Source organism: Lactuca virosa, chromosome 9 (genome assembly GCF_052849685.1).
Source record: "Lactuca virosa cultivar CGN04683 chromosome 9, Lactuca_virosa_CGN04683_v6, whole genome shotgun sequence".
Taxonomy (NCBI): Eukaryota; Viridiplantae; Streptophyta; class Magnoliopsida; order Asterales; family Asteraceae; genus Lactuca; species Lactuca virosa.
The window spans coordinates 23,770,272-23,787,387 of record NC_136434.1 but is presented as its reverse complement, the minus strand read 5'-3'; positions in this window follow the sequence as shown (position 1 = coordinate 23,787,387).

Here is a 17,116-nt window from a genome sequence, read left to right as displayed (position 1 = left end):
GAAACACTCTATCTAACAATCTGATTGAAGAATCGAAACAAATTAATCAATTAACACAAGTTTTCTTAATCAATAATGCAAAAAACTTTGAATCTGAAAGAGTGATTCAAAAATATTGAAAAGTACGAGAAAACTGGAACTGGCTGAATGTATCGTGCTTTGATACCAATTGAAGAGTGATTGAGTTTAGAAAACGAAATCAATCACTGAAAGCAATAAGAACACGATCGTAAATAATATCTGATTGGCTTATTAATTGTCTGAAAAGTACACGAGTTCTAGAGAGAGAATACAAGAAAATTAATATTTTTTAGATTAAAAGTTTTTGTTTTTATTCTTTTGTTTGTTTTCTCTCAAAATTCATAGAATGAGTTAGACCGAGTATTTCGTATTGCTTCACTGACAGAAGATGGAAGTTTGTTAATTCTCTACTATCATATGTTTGACCACCGGGATACATTCCGAGAATGAATTTTGAGATAAAACAATCTGAAGAAAAAAATCACAAACTTTTAATCTAAAAAATTTATATTTTCACATATATAGTAGGTGCAATATAGTAGTCAACTTCTAAAAAAAATAGTCAAAATGATAAAAAAAAAAAAAACTATGAGGCAGTTTGGTTCGGTTATTAGTCAAAACCAAACCATAACCACTGCAATTGGTTAATGTATTTCGATAACCATTCGGTAGCGGTTATTATTGATTTTTTTAACGGCTTTAATCGGTTAATAGTTATGGTTAATGATTAATATCGGTTAACCATAATCGTCCTAGATGACATAAAAATAAGAATAATTTTCTATAAAAATTGAAAAACCATAAAGTCCATTTTTATTAAAAGTGAATGATATTGTATATATAACTGTCTTGATAGAGATTTACTTCTAAGATTTAATTCCAAATAATTACCCTTCAAATTTTTAATTCCTAATAAAATTACATACCATATATTTAATATTATATTATATTAAAACATTTATTAATATTATTAGTTCGGTTCGGTTTTAGATAAAAACCATAACCAAACCATATGTATTCAGTTAATCAAAATTAGAAACCATATCATATATTTTAGTAATGGTTCGGTTAAAATGATTCAATTATATTGGTTAATTTGGTTTTGGTTCGGTTTTTCGGTTAATATGCTCATCCCTACTTTAGGTTTTTCAAAAACTAATCTTTGGGAGACTGCTAACCTTTGAGAGCAAACCGTAGGTTTGATTTTGAAAATGAAAAAAAAAAATCTTTATATAGATTTGTCTGAAACAGTAGGTTTTAGACGAAAAAATAGGTGAAAGCTACTGTTTTAGTGGCTATTATGAGATGAATATTAATTTTTGACTAAAAATTATTAAGTAATTTGTGATTATGGCTAGTTTATTAATTTTCTCTAAATAAATAGGCGTTAACGTTGTCGACGTCGGTCACCTCACTATAACATTTAGATAAAATAGTTGTATTAGTGAATACAATTTTTCCAAGCCCTTCCCGGCCCATTTAACTCCTTATTTATAAACAAAATAATATTAGTCATTAGTCTATGCAAGATTATAAAGCACTAATACAATTAATTATTTTCTTTCTATTTATATGTATATATAGAAACAGTTATTTAATTTAACACAAACTACTTAAATTATTATAATATAGTTTGAGTTGAAGTACTCAAGATGGCTCAGAATTGAATCCCTGATCATATGAATGACTTGGCCCTAATCATTTAGAAAAAGGCCGGGCCTTTTGAAGTGTAGCCCATCACTCTTTCTTTGCTAAAATTGTAATAGCCTAATAGTAATACTACAAATTGCATAAAGAAAACCCGGTTCCATCTTTTCTAACAACAAACAATACAAAACATACAATAAGGTAATTTGAATGCATGATCTTTAAAATGCAATGGTGTTTAGAACGCTCAGAATCCCATCGTGTGCAATTTTGCAGGCTTTAAGATATATATTGTTGGAAAATTTAGTATAAATATTTATATTTTTACTAACTTTGGACATATATAAATATATACATATGTTGTATATATAACTAACTCTAAGTGAGTTTGTGTTCTCCTCCACGAGGACTTCGAAACGATATATTATATATCCAAAATAGAGTATATGTGAATGAGATATCGATACTCAAAGATGGGTATTTGAGAATAAGTTTAGCAAAAAGAGAGGAATGTGGAAATGATTCCCATATTGGTAGAAAGACCAAACCAAATAAGGTTTATAAGCTTGAATGCATGAAAGGCTTACAAGCTTGTGTGTATGGTTTTACTATAATTCCTACCCGCGCGTAGGAGGGGGGGTTGCAAATCTTGGATTTCGTAGACCAAAAACACCGAACTCGTGCATGGGTTATCGTGTTTCGCAATTGGTTGTAGGTACATGACTGAAGTTATCGACCTACAACACAATCTGATAAGTGTTTCGCAATTGGTTGTAGTAGGTACATGACTGAAGTTATCGTTTGATGAAGAAGGTTTGGAGATAATTTAAAAGAAATCTAAGGCAGTGCTTCTGAAGTCCAAAAGGAAGGGAGAGATGTATCCTCTAAATCGGTACATGACTGAAGTTATCGACCTACAACACAATCTGATAAGTGTTTCGCAATTGGTTGTAGTAGGTACATGACTGAAGTTATCGTTTGATGAAGAAGGTTTGGAGATAATTTAAAAGAAATCTAAGGCAGTGCTTCTGAAGTCCAAAAGGAAGGGAGAGATGTATCCTCTAAATCGGTATCCAATCAAAGGGAAGCCATCTATTTGCTTGCTTACGAAAGCGTCTTCAGATGATAGTTGGCTATGGCACAGAAGGTTTTCCCATCTGAATTTCAAGAATATAAACAAGCTAGTCATTGGTGATCTTGTTCGTGGTCTACCCTTCTGAAATTCGAGAAGGAACATTTATGTGCTGCCTGTGAGCTTGGAAAACAAAGCAGGAAGAGTCACTCAACCATCATCAAAAATACCAAAATTATTGAGCCACTGGAATTATTTCACATTGATCTTTGTGGTCCATCAGCCATTGAAAGTATTGGTGGTAATAAGTATATTCTTATTATTGCTGATGATTTTTCTAAATTTAATTAGCCACCGAAAGTATTGGTGGTAATATATATATTCTGGTTATTGTTGATGATTTTTCTAAATTTACCTGGATGTTCTTTCTTAGACATAAATCAGATGCAACTCTGAAGCTGATAGATTTCATCAAGCAGGTTGAGCTACAATTACGAAAGCTTGTTCGGAAAATATGAAAGCCTCTACTTCTGAGCTACAATTACGCTAGGGAAATCTTTCCGTCGACAAATTCTATGACAATCCCTCTTATGAATTTATATGAGGAATTTCTAAATTTGTTTGATGAGCCTTAAAAAGCCATTTCCTCAGAATTGAAGGCCAAGGACAATCAAGAAGATGAATTGAAGAAGATTGTTGATGAAGCTGCTGAAACCATCGAGACTTCTCAGGAGCCACCAATTCCGAAAGAACCTCAGCCACAACCTGCTGATGCTGCATTTCAGGGGGAGGGTTCCACTTTGAACTCCAATACCGACACACCTCACCAGGGGGATAATTCGATTCCGAATGAAGGGTCACATGCAAACTTCCAAGGAGAGAATGAAATTAATGATTCTGATGTAAGATAAGAGTTTGAGGAATTTTTTGCTGAAATTAATCCAGCTTATGATCAGAATTATCCTCCTATGAATAAATGGACCAAAGATCATCCACGTTCTCAAGTGATCGGAGACTCATCTTCAGGAGTTCTCACAAGGGCTGAACAAAAAGCGAAACAAATTGCATTATTTTCAAAATTGGAATTTTGCATGTTTAATTCTTTCATTTCTAAAATTGAGCCTAAAACTGTGAAAATTGCTCTTGATCATGCAGATTGGGTTCAAGCAATGCAGGAAGAACTAAACGAATTTGAGTGAAATAAATGTAGGGTTCAAAGTACTCCATGGATTATGACAATGGGCCCCCTTGATGAAGTGTAAAAAGCCCAAGACTTGTCTTATTCCCCATATATTGTCATGTATTATTCATAATTAGGGTTAAGAGTGAGGCAAAATGTAGCCGCCAAACATAATGAGGTTTCTTAGGTAGAGTTAAATTATTTAGTCTATTCTGAAAGTGTAATTTATTCCTCATGTTCTTGAATAAATCGATTGATCATTCGACATATCTTCATAATTGTGTTCGTTCTTATTTTCCGCATTTTATTCATCAAATCGTTCTTAGGATTTTGTTGCAACAAGTGGTATCAGAGCGAGTCTTTGAAGATGAAGTTGGTGCAATGCTATGAATCAATTGTCCCTCAATCGAAATTGAAAATGAAGTTAGTGCAATGCTATGAAGGCAGTCGGAACATAGGCTATCGGAGCGCAGGTATCTTAATTGAAATCAATTGTCTTGTTGATCGGAATAATACCTTCGCAGTGATGATGTTCTTGTAACTGGAATGTATGCTTCGAAATTTCTGTGTATCGTAATTGAAATGTTTCTAGTGCTTCGTAGTTAAAATGTCTCGCATCAAATTGTATCTTCTGGGTGTCGCAGTTGTTGATTCGCAATCAATTAAGACTTTTTTGTATAGTCAAACCATAAAAGTCAAAATTGGAATTGTGAACTTATTGATGCGAACGGACTCCCAGCGAACTTAATCAGAATCGTAATTTGGATTCGCAATCGGAAGTGTGATGTTCGGAACGACTGAAATCAGAATTGGAACTCAATCGGAATAATTTGAGCTGATGTTCTTGGTGGTCAATGCTAAAAGTCAAAATTGGTGTGATTGGCCTTACCTGCGAACGATCTAAGAATTGGAGTTGGAAATCTGGGCTCGCACTCATATCCCCTACGAACGTCAAAGTTAAGATCGGATTCGGAACCGACTGTTCGCTGCTGGGATGTTCGTAGTTTGGAATTGATTCGGAGCTTGGTATCTTTGAATTCGGAGTTCCAGTCGGCTCGGAATCAGAATAAGATGTTGCTCGCCTGGCATTCGTAGCTATTTGCTCGGAACGAAGGGATGTTCGGAGTTTGGAATCCTTGTTTGATCTCCGAATCGATCTTTGGATTTGAGTCGCTGTTGCTGTCCGTTCTCTTATCAGGGGCAAATGGGGAAGAAGACAATAATTTAGATTTTTGGTCCCTGTAATTTCAGCATCTTGACAGTTTTGGTTCAGTTTGAGAAATTGTTACAAATCAAAGGGAAAATGATGCAGAATTACTTTTTCAGTCCCTGTCTTTCAGCAAAGTGACAGTTTCTGCCCAACATTCAGAATTGTTTGCAAATTTAAGGCCTGCTGAACAAACTTGGGTTTTTAATGCACATATTTTTTTCGTGAACAGAAAATTATGGATTCCAACAAGTCTTGGCGGTTCGGAAATTAGTTTTTCGCAATAAACGTCAAATTTTTTTTCCGACTAGTTCAGATTTTAAATTTCAATGTTTATTTCATTTTGTTGTGGGGGAGCATAGTATTTGTTTATCCATTCAAGATCATTCTCATAACCATTTCCAAGTTTTATAATCACGTTTTTTATTATAAATAGGGGAGAACTTGATATGGTCATTCGAAATTGGATTGTAACTTTTCAAATTTGAAGATTTTTTTATGAAACTTGTGGTAGTAATATGAAGGTAGCTTTTACAGAAGCAGTTTTTCATCAAGCTCATCTAAAGCTTTTACATAGAAGTAGCTTTTACAGAAGTAGTTCTTCATTGAGCTAGTCTAAAGCCTTGATATTTCTCCGACTTCTAGTATTTTCTCGATCAAGTGGCGTTACGAATCTTAAATTTGGGTTGTTACATGATATTTTTTGTATCTTATATCATTAGCTTATTTGAAGATCATTGTGACTTGGAGGGGAAGTTCTTCAAAGACAAGAATTGATTTTGTTTCTTAATTCTGAAATGGGTTTTTATGGCGGGTTTGGCTTTCTTGAAGATCTTTGGGACTACATTAGAAAATGAAGTTTAAAAACATTACTTCAGTGCTTGGTTTATATACATCCTAGAACCCGTTTTTTGAAGACTATTGAAGAATCAAGATTCGTGGATCGCTTTTAATATTCCTCGCCGCGAGATCTTTTCTTATTTGCTAGATGCTTGTTTTGGAAGTTGAAGCCTTGTCATCCATTCCATACTTTGAGGGGGAGAATGTAGGGTTCAAAGTACTCCATGGATTATGGCAATGGGCCCCCTTGATGAAGTGTAGGTTAAAAGCCCAATACTTGTCTTATTCCCTATATATTGTCATGTATTATTCATAATTAGGGTTAAGAGTGAGGCAAAATGTAGCCGCCAAACATAATGAGGTTTCTTAGGTAGAGTTAGATTCTTTAGTCTATTCTGAAAGTGTAATTTATTCCTCATGTTCTTGAATAAATCGATTGATCATTCGACATATCTTCATAATTGTGTTCATTCTTATTTTTTGCATTTTATTCATCAAATCGTTCTTAGGGTTTTGTCCCAACAAGATTACTTCATGGATCCAATCACGAGTAATCCTAAGTCGATAATATCTTCTATTCTTCAAACCTATATACATGTGGGGGTTTTGCTCTATGATTCTGTTATGCATTAGTCTACTCAAACGATATCCGTAATTGGTAGTTACAAAGGGTATTTCCATGTGTGACATGATGAAGTAGACAAAAAATATGTAGTCGAAGTTTATTTGTTCCTTCTGCCTTAACAGGAGATGTGATATCTATGGACCCCTCGATGATTTGGTGCTGACATCTAAAATGGTTGGCTGAGCCCTGATTGAAATTCATGTGTTCAATTTAGTAGTCAGATGCAGTCGTCACAATTATATATTAGGAAACATAATCTTGAATTCTAAGATTGACCATTATCTATGTCTCGAGTTCATACAGATATCGTAGAATAAAGGGATAGTTAATCACTTATCTAAAGGTTGAATCTTGATTAGATCAAGAGTTCGGTAGTTGCATTGGATGGCTAACTCTCTTTTGATTATTGGAGAAGTATTGGTCCTCGTATAGTTGATGACTTGTCTAAGTGGGAGACTGTTGGAAAGAGTGTTAACTATTGGTAATATTTATAATAATAACAAGGTCCTTTTGGGTTTCCCTCAAGACCCAAATTAATAATTAATTAGAAACTAACTGGAAATATATTTTGGGAATTACATAACAGTTTTATTAACTAAAGGGTTTAATATTCATTAATCGCTAGTTGGTTAATCAGGAATGTTCCAGAACCCTTATGGAATTAGGGTTGGATGAAAATCATTCCATCCCATATGGGAAAAGGAATGAAGTTCGTTCTAGGTATTCTATCCCACATGGGAAGGAGTAGAAAACCTAGGTAGGGATCCAAGGCTATAAATAGGGCCTTAAGGATTTCATTCTTCCTTGCACCTTGGCTTGAAGTTTCACCAACCCTTCTTCCTTTCACTCTTAGGGGCGATTTCTAACCTTCTTAGGGTTTATTAAATTGATCATTCTCCTAGTTATTTTTATTCCTCTCTTTGGAGTCATTGGGTGTGATACCATCAGAGGGATTATGGCCCTCTCATCCAAGCATCTTCATGGAGGATCAAGATCTCAAGCATGGAGATGAAGGGCTACATAAGAGGTATGTTTTTATTCTTTATGTTTTTATGTTTCATAGGGTAGATGTAATTAGCATGAAACCATAGATTCATAGGTTGCATGAACACTTAGGTATATCGTTGTTTCGATTTTTCTGCGACCTAGTTTTGAGTGTATTTGATGCGTAGAAAATCCAACAATGGGGAAACTCACTAAGCTTTGTGCTTACCTAGTTGTTTATGTTTTTCAGGATTCATCAGTGATCGTGGGAAGGCGAGGGCGGGACTGTACACACTCATCAATAACATTGAGGGTTTCACGTTTCTTATATTACTGTGGTTTTCCATTAATGTATTTTGGAATAAACGTTTTTCTTAATAATGGATTTATTATTGGGAAGTTTTACCTTAATAAACATAAAATTTTATTTGTGAAAATGGGACGTTACATTTCATATATAAATAGTTTAGCAAAATGCTAATGAAAAATTACAAAGGAATAGAAAGTATATGATTTAAAATCCACGTTCCCTGCTAAAACTCAACTTCATATTTCCAGTAACAACCCAATTATAAGAATAATCTCTCTCTCTCTCTCTCTCTCTCTCTCTCTCTCTCTCTCTCTCTTTCTCCCTCTCTATCTCTCTCTTAGTTAATGGAGCTTAATCATCTGAATGAGATACTATAACGCCCACAACTTTGGGCTAGACAACTAAGATATAATAAATGATAATTGTTATAATTTGAGCCCTTGAATAGGGAGATCAGTCTTGCGCGTTGCAGACTACGTATTATAAGTCTTTTAGGGAATTTATCGATAAGCAATAAAACGAAATTTTGATAGAAGGTTATTTAGGATAAATAATGTTACCCAAAGTTATAGTAGACGCGACAAGGATTCAGTACATATAAAAACTCTTAAATTCGACTTCATATGAAGAAGTTATGCTTATTTGAAGTTTCACAATCAAACCGAAACAGATATACGCGTCATAAAAAGTTAATCGGAGATATGTTGCTTATTATCCTAGATGATCTCAATGACAATTGTAGTAATCGTAAAAACGAGAGCGTTCATATAGAGAACGTCCAAATCCGACTTTTTACGAGGAAATTATGATTTTTCAAAGTTTCAGTGCAGTACTGTGGACATAGAAATCAAAATTCAAATGAGTTCATTGTTAGCCGAAACAATCTAAATAAGAATTGAAGATCTCATGACTAGGAATCCGTTGATATATAAATACAGTCGAGAACAAATGTCGTATGAAAAAGTTATGATTTTTATACGGACTTTAACAGTCTAAGCCTGTTAAAAATATAAATTTAAAAATAAAGTGGGAATTAGTTGACGGAGTCTAGCTGTAGCAATCGTCAATATTTACGTGTGGATATAAAGAACATCAAAAACGGAGTTTGTATGAAGAAGATACTGATATTTGAAAATTTCTAGTCGATGTCACGTGCACGTAGGCGCGACACGCGCTTTTAGAACGGGGACATATCGATCCACTCTGCAGGTGCTACGTGTCACGAGGAGGGATACCGGTCAGATCCAAGGCATGACGCGCCTCCAAGAAATTATTCCTATAAGTAGCAAGCATCCCCCATTTCGTTATATCACACTTCTAGAGAAATTCCTCTGAAAATCTAACTCCAAATTGCGAAATTTCTCTATACTTTAGAAGTTTTAGTAAAGCTCTGAGGTCTTTGAGAGCTCGACAATTATAAGCTATCATGTTGGAGTTCTGCCAGTGCAATTTCCGAAATTTTTCCAGAAAAATCTCTGTAAGTTAGGTTATACTCATATTGCTTTCTGTGTAACTTATATTTATATTTATAGTCATTGTTATGAATTTATAAATAAGATTTATCATTGATTCCATGTCATAATACTGTTTGATTTACTTACGGGGAGATGTTTAGGCTAGATTTAGTGAGGTGTTTAAAGTGGGATTTACAAACAGTATACTCTATATACCAAATGGACACTACCTTCGATATGATCTTATCTAGTTACTCCTTACTTGATAGACCTTGATATAGACATTGAGATTAGTGAGGAATCTAGAATATCATTAGTCACCATCAACAACTGTAAGCCAAAGCTTAGTGAGTTCCCCCAAAACACCCTACACAGCAATACGTATGTAACATTCGAATTTTAGTAAGTTTCCCTTGTTTCCCTGCATGCAAAAACTTTACATTTTGGTCCTTTAGCTAGTACGTGGGGCGTACTCCAGAGTACGCTTGGCGTACTAGCCCAATCCGGATCGCTGGACTCATATATGTACGCGGTGAGTACGTGGAGTACGCATGGCGTATGCAAGACTGGGACAAACCCTAATTTTTAGGGTTTGTGCTCTATTTAAGCGACTTAAACCCCTTCTTGGACCTTAATTGACCAACCTCCATCTCCCTTTACCCTGATATCGAAACCTTAAGAGCATTTGGTGAGTTTTTAAGCTTGAGATTGATTTGTTGGTGTTTTGTGGTGAAGAAGAAGAAGAGGAACACTTGGAGGAGTAGCTTGGGCTTGTAGATCCAAGATTATCTTCTCATTTGAAAGCTTTTTGAGGTAAAAAGCTCTCAGCTTGATGATCATTTGTGTTAGATCTACTTTATGGTGTTTCTTGGGCATTTTTGAGTCTTTTGAAGTAAAGATAGGCTTGTTTGGTTTTGAGCACTATAACACTCCTATGGTGCACATGCAACCCTAAATGCTTTGGATCTATGTTTTCTCTATTATACATGCATATTTTCAATTTTTCCAAAGCATTGTCCTAACTAGCATACAAATTGCTAATTGAATAAAAAACATCTAGATAGATGACATACCTTTTGAAGGACTTGTAGTTCTTGACCCTTGAAAGCTTGAGCACCTCAAATGTGATGCGTCTAATGGTTCACAAACACCAATATGCAAGAGGATGATTTAAGAGAATAATCTATTTATCTCCAAGAGAAGAGGCAACCGATTTTGGTCTATGGAGGGTTCTATTTATTGTGTTGGACATGCTAGGGTTACAGTTGGTAAACCCTAATAACCCATGACTTTCCACATTCTCATGCTCCATGGGTTTAACCTCCATGGACTATCCATGGATTAGTTTAGCCCATAATCATGGATCATTAGCCCACACTACAAGAATGATTGATTTACATAATCAATCACCATATATTTAATTAGTCTCTTTTAATCACAAAATTAATAAATTAATTCTTGATCAATACTAATTAAATAATTCCGTATTAATATATTATAATTGTAATATATTATAAACCATAAATAACCTTATTCTCAAAATTTATCCTATCAAATTGCACTGGTGAAGGCAACCCAAAAGGACCATGCTACAATCGGGTCAAGTACATACCAGTTATAGTTATGGGCTTAGACACGAAATCCAACAGTCTCCCACTTGAATAAGTCTAATAACTATTACTGCTTATGCACTTCAGGATCTAACTTAGCAATCGTAAGCTTTCAAAAGTCGTTGTCGAACTCTGACCTAGTCAGTGACACGTGCTTCAGATAAGTGACCATATACTCCTCTGTTCTCAAGATATCTATGCGGAAAAACACATGGAACATAGTCATACTTATTGTCCTGCAATTCGTTTCCCGATTTCTGATTCGTCTGACATAGAACATAACTGAACACATCAATTTAGTTCTGACCGGGCTCGGCACATAAGTCAAAACAGAGTCATCGAGGGGCCCAAGATATCGCTTTTAAATTTTTAATCCTCTTAGGATAAAAGGAACAGATAAAATTCGACATTATATGCTTGTACTGACTATTCATCAAATCATGCACAACGACACGTTTTATAACATCAAGTTACTGATGCGTTTTCATGCCATCAATGCACAACCAACTTGTAGTCAACAACTCATATATCTTGTTTTGAAGATTATATGATATTATCGTATCACAATTACTCGTGATAAATTCCATGAAGTAATTCAGGTGAGCGCGGGTTGAATCCAATATTCAAATCTTATTTCAGGAGCACTCATGAATGGTGTAGCAAACCTGTTGCTATGCCTAACTCCTTAGACAATCTTACAATCCAACTTATGACAGTCTTATTTCATACTTACTTCCAACGTATGACCGACTGTGGATAGTTTGAATAATAATAATAATCATAATTTTATTATTCTGGAAGTCAAAACATGCAAAGTGAAACAATAGTAAATAATTGACAGAAGACAGTAACTTTACTTATAAATAAAACTCCTTTTATTCATCATCAGATGTCAATTACAAGTTAGCTATTACAAGTTTCGATTTATCTAATTACTAAAAATAATATCGTCCTTTATCCCAATGCTCCTCGCATGCTGCAAGTGCTTAACCCTAGTCAGTTGTAACGCCCCGGTTTTTCTCGGTACGTTTAGTTATTTTAATTTAATTATTCTTGTAACCTTGGGTTAATTTATTTAACCAAGGTCTGATTTTCTTATGTTATTGGACTCTTTTGATCATCTTGTAAACTCCTTTTATTGAAGTCCATGGGCTATGGGCCTATTTGCAAAATCCATCTAGTTAATAGTACTTAATGTGTTAATTGAGTCATTTGGAACACACACAAGAAAAACACTCTAACCCCTACCATCTCTCTCTCTCCCTCACGCCATCCTTCTCTCTCTTTGGGATCAAGAGCAGCCAAGGGGCTGTTGTTTGGAGCTTAATTCTTGTTCATTTCCAGCCTTGATTCGTATTGGTATGAACCTCCTTATCATTTCTTACAACTTGATTCATAACCTTGTTCTAGTTTTATGATTTCATCTTCACTTCTACTCCTTCTTATTTGATTTGTATCTCTTTTGTTATTTGCAAAGAATTGTATGTTATACATCATCTCAAGATCCTATCTTCACCCCATATATGGTGGATGATGGATCTAGGTGATTACATGTTGCAAAAGATCATGGAAACCTTAAAAGTGAGAATGGTGATTTTATGTGCTTTATGTTTATTTTCATGTTGATTATTATTACATTCTTGTGGCTAAATGAAATCCTAATGATCCCTAACCATTTTTAGTACCACCATGATCATGGGGACTGAATTGGGATGATGAACACATCTTAAAATGTGTTTCAAAGGGAGAAGGATGGATAAGCCAAAAAGGAATCACAGGTGGCTACAATTCTGTTTATCATCAGATCTGTAGTCATTTTGTAAAAATCATATCTTGAGCTATAGAACTCAAACAGACCCCAAACCAGTGCCCAAAGTTCAAAAATTGAGTTGGCTAACTTTCTTAAGGAGGCTAACCTCACTGATAAGGACTTTATCTATGGGAAAGAACGGCATTTTTGGTGTTAGGTTTGATCCGGGTCTGTTCTGATATGTCATTTTGTTTTCATCATTTCTAAGGATTGGAAAAGGATACATAGTGATTACAAGTTTCTATATGTTCCTTATATTATGAATTTAAGATCTGGAGCAGATGGGGTGTTATTTCCAATTATAAATTGGTTAGAATGGATCCACACTCCAGATCAGTGGGCAGTAACCAGCTTTTACTAGTGCTGTGATTGTCCACAATGTGAATTTTATATCCGGAGCTTGGGAAAGGCTTTTCATTCAATTCTAACTCTGAGACTTTCATTGGTATGTCCTTTACGTCTCCGAATGTTTTTTTGGACGAATTCTACTCACAAGTTGGGTAGAATTGGCCAACATCACTTGACTGTCCTGTTGGAGACAGCAATGATACACCTTTTTGTAAAATTCATATTTAATTCATCCTTTGGAGTTAGAAGGAGTTCTTTATAGTTCTGGAATCCTGAACAATCATAGTTTCCTATAAAATTTAGTTAAAGCTATGTTTCTGTTTTAGATTTTGGAGTAAATACGTTTTGAACAGCGGGTCTGTTTTAGAGACCTTACTGTGATTACTCTTTTCTCAACTCATAGCTTCATTACTTCTCCTTTCTAACCTTTAGTCCTTCTTAGGTGAGGTTTTGAAGTTTGCTCAAGCTTGGTAGCATTATTTGATTGTTATCTATCCTTACTGTTCACTCAAGGTGAGTTCTCTCACACCGTTGTATTGATGTTTGCGTTTGCTAGTTAGCTCGTGTGTGATTATTTGAATTTATTATAAAGGCATGCTATATAACCATTGTTTTAATTCGTATATGTGCACTGTATGTAACTAATTATGGATATGGGGACACCACCAAAGGATACGGATTTACCGGTGCGGTGGGTAGGTAAGATCACCAACGTAATACTCATCGTGAGGTGCGGTGATTAGGGACAAATGATACGGGATCTTTCCGGTGCAGTTCAAACCTAAAAGTCCTTCTTGTATTATAGGCATTGATTCGTTCTTTGCCCTTATTATATAATTATAATTGGAAAATGGATTAGGGTTAGTAAATATGAATGTTAGTACAATGTCTGTGTTTGAATTCACTAAGCTTTGTGCTTACGGTTTCCCTTATAACTTTTCAGGTGTTAAGGTTAAAGAGGCTAAGGCTTGACATGGAGCACCGGGACACCGCTACTAGTTATTTTTTTGGGACCTTATTATTATTATTATTATTATTATTATTATTATTATTATTATTACTTCCGCACTTATTTTATATGATTGTTAAGTTTGATGGATTATGTTATAACTATTTCAGTTGTTTTAATTTAATTTAAGATGGGTTTTAAAAGTTTAAAATTTTTGCAAATATTTGGGTGTCACATCAGTCCTTTTGTAAGAGGATCTGCTGGGTTGTCCTCTGACGATATCCCCTTTACCACGAGGTGCCCTTCTTCTACCTGATGTCTTATGAAGTGGTATTTTCTGTCGATATGCCTGGATCTACCATGATGTAACATCCGGATTTCCAGGTATCATAATTTAAGTATTATTTTTGAGTTAAGAAGAGGGACTCGATGAGTTTGCGACTAAACTCGTCGAGTAGGATCACGACTGATGACTCGGATTAATGAATGGACTCGACGATTCGGTGAGTTGACTCGACAACTCCGTGCTGTGGACAGAAACCGTAAATCTTTGGGCCTGTGCCCTATTTAAGGGTCCTTATGGCCTTCATTGGCGGCCACACACACACTTGAGGAACTCTATTGAACCAGAGAGCTTAGAGAGAGAGAGGAAGAGGGCTAATTACACCACCATAGTGCATTCTTGCAAGGAAGGAAGGGAGATTCAAGCTAGGCTGATTGGAGGGAGGGCTCAGAACTTCTTCTATTTCATCAAAGGCTTCTGTTTGAGGTAAGAAACCATGCCTATTTTCGTGTATGTAGTAGATTTCTTGAATTTAGGGTTTCTTTACCCCTTTTTGTTGAGATTATGGAGCATGGGGAGTCCCATTGAGGCATAAGACATTAGATCCGGACCTTGAGAGGTCCAGAGAGTCCCAATCATCCAGCTTTATGCAGTCCCATTGGAGTTTTGAGTCTAGGTTGTCATTTTAAGAGCTATTTCATCAAATAGAGTTTGATGTGTGGTGCATGGACATAAAGATTGAACCTTTACGTGACTTTTGGGTGCTAGAAGGCCAAATCTATAAGTTAGAGGAATAGATCTGACCTCAGAAGGTCAAATGAGTGTTGCCATGGAGGAAACTCGCCGAGTCCATAAGAGGAATCGACGAGTCGGATCGGGTTGCCCCACGATTCGTGATCAGTGGTAACCCGTCGAGTGAAAGGTTAACTCCACGAGTCGAGTGAGGCCTTAGGAGGATTCAAAGGACACGCATGGACTCACCGAGTCACCCGAGTGCACTCGATGAGTCTGGTCAAAGTTGGACCGTTGACTGGAGTTGACTTCAGTTGACCTCAGAGTTTGGTCAAACTGATTCAAGAGAGGCCATGGAGGGGTAGAATGGTCTTCTACCCATTCTTTAGAGATGAGAACATGAGGAGAGTATTGATTAGAGATATTATCATTTTGATAGGCGGAGGCTAGATCGGGGATATCGAGCACGAGAGTTTACTAGACATCATACGAGGTGAGTCTTCTCACTATACATTACCTAGAGTTGTATCTATGTGCAGACCAGAGGGTCTTATGTGTATATGTATGTTTGATATTTATGTTCATTGTGTTATATGTATGCTATGTGTTATATAGACCGGACCAGAGGGTCCAACGAATCATGAGGCCAGAGGGTCCTTGATCAGACCGGACCGGAGGGTCCAACGAGCTACGGGACTGGAGGGTCCCGCTGAGACACATTGACCGGAGGGTCATACCGAGTTATAGCCTCGAGTGGCTTATGTGTTGTATGTGGTATTTTGGGGAACTCACTAAGCATTTATGCTTACCGTGTTATGTGATATGTGTTTCAGGTACCAGCGAGGATTGCGGGAAGGCGCCAACATGATCTGTACACACTGATAGAGTATTATGTATTTGAGATTCTGGGATATGTTTTACTCAAACCAAGTAGCTCGCCGTGGGGAGCGCCGATACTTTTCGGCAAGAAAAAGGATGGTTCACACTGGATGTGCATTGATTACCGGGAGTTGAACAAGTTGACGGTCAAGAACCGTTATCCACTACTGAGGATCGACGATCTGTTCGATCAGTTGCTGGGAGCGTCTTGGTTTTCCAAGATAGACTTGAGGTCTTGATATCACCAGATGAGGGTGCGTGATGAGGATATCCAGAAGACGGCGTTCAGGACTCATTATGGGCATTACGAGTTCGTGGTGATGCCTTTTGGGCTCACCAATGCACCAGCAGCGTTCATGGACCTCATGAACCGTGTATGCAGGCCGATGTTGGATCGATCGGTGATTGTGTTCATCGACGATATTCTAGTGTATTCGAGATCCAGAGAGCAGCATGAGGAGCATCTGAGGGAGATCCTTGGAGTGCTGAGATCGGAGAGGCTTTATGCCAAATTCTCCAAGTGTGATTTCTGGTTACGAGAGGTCTAGTTCTCGGGACATATCGTTAATCAGAGTGGGATATTGGTCGATCCGGCCAAGATTGAGGTTGTCATGAGTTGGGAGGTGCCGAGATCCCCCACCGAGATCAGGAGTTTTCTGGGGTTGGCCGGCTACTATCGGATATTTATCAGAGATTTCTCCAAAATTGCTGTTCCCCTCACCAGATTAACCCGGAAGGGCACTGTTTTTACTTGGGGTCCCGAGCAGCAGACCTCGTTTGAGACTCTTCGCCAGAGATTATGTGAAGCCCCGGTGTTAGCCCTTCCGGAGGGAATGGAGGATTTCATGGTGTATTGTGATGCGTCTATATCGGGGTTGGGTGCGGTGCTTATGCAGAGAGGGCACGTGATAACATACGCATCGAGGCAGCCGAAGCCTCATGAGACGAGGTATCCCACCCACGATTTGGAGTTGGGGGCAGTGGTGTTCGCCCTCAAGATATGGAGCCATTATTTGTATGGGGTTCGGTGTACCATATACACGGACCACAAGAGTTTGAAGTATCTGATGGATCAGCCCAACCTGAATATGCGCCAGAGGAGATGGTTGGATGTGGTAAAGGATTACGACTGTGAGATCTTGTACCACCCGGGCAAGGCTAACGT